This window comes from Rhinolophus ferrumequinum, chromosome 3 (assembly GCF_004115265.2).
Source record: "Rhinolophus ferrumequinum isolate MPI-CBG mRhiFer1 chromosome 3, mRhiFer1_v1.p, whole genome shotgun sequence".
Lineage (NCBI taxonomy): Eukaryota > Metazoa > Chordata > Mammalia > Chiroptera > Rhinolophidae > Rhinolophus > Rhinolophus ferrumequinum.
This window is the reverse complement of record NC_046286.1, coordinates 94,220,943-94,222,131: the sequence shown is the minus strand read 5'-3', so window position 1 is coordinate 94,222,131 and position 1,189 is coordinate 94,220,943.

Below are 1,189 nucleotides of genomic sequence, written 5' to 3'. Positions count from 1 at the left end.
GAAAAGTGAAATAATCATTGGAATATGTTGTTTTGAGTGTTATTGTGCTCTTGAGAATTCTATGAAAGAAATTATAAGTAAAATATTTGAATTTTACTTTCTATGGAAGAATTGGAAACACGGATTATGTCAGAGTATAAAATTATGAGGTGTTTTCTTGAGTAAAAGTGATGGTTAGTGAAAATAACATCCAGTAAGTGATTGCAATATCCAGTATTTCAAGCAAAAATTTACAGAACAAATTCCATTATTGTAGGTTGCCAACAGTCCCTTAGAATATATTTGTTGACAGCATTATTGAAGTATAATTGGCATAGAAGGAACTGCACCCATTTAAAGTGTACAATTTGATGAATTTTGACAAACGTATGCATCCTTGAAATCATCACCATAATCAAGAGATTGGATTTAATGATTTACCCAAAAATCTCTCCAGTGTGCTTTTGCAATCCCTTATCCCCCCGGCCCCACCCTGCCTGCCCAGGAAATCACTGATCTGCTTTCTGTCACTGTAGATTAGTTTGTATTTCTAGAATTTTATAGAAATTCATAAAATGGAATCATCTTTATACTTTTCTTTGGCTTCTTTATTCAGCTTATTTGTATCTAGATGCATCAATGTTGCCAAATTTAACAATAGGTAGTTTTGATTTTTTTTAAATCAACTTTCCTAAATATTCGATAGTGAATATATGTATTTTTTCCCCTGTAATTTAGGCATATATGCATGACATATGCATTCATATATCCTTCCACTGAAATCCAGAGAAAAAAAGTCAGCTGCATTTGAGTCTGAATTAAAAAGAAAGGCAGTTCCATTCTATATTTAATAAGTATGCATTCACCTTACATATTTTTCCTGGTTCATATCCTTATTCTAGTCAGAGTACTTGAAGGATTAGAAAAAAATGATAATTTTATTATCTTTACATAATAATTACTGGTTTGGCTGGGAATGGTGCATTTTTGGCCATAACTCCAAATCTGAAAATGACAGAGGAGGTGTCAGCTGTATTTTGTCCATTTAGGGGGAAAATATCCTGGAAAGTATAATCATGTGCCTTAAACGTTATTTTATTGTAATGTAAAATGACTTTTTAAAAAGTACATTTTAACTGCTTATATCCATGACACAGATTAAGGTGTGTAAAATTATAAAAATTATGACAATTGCAAGCCAATATGCCAC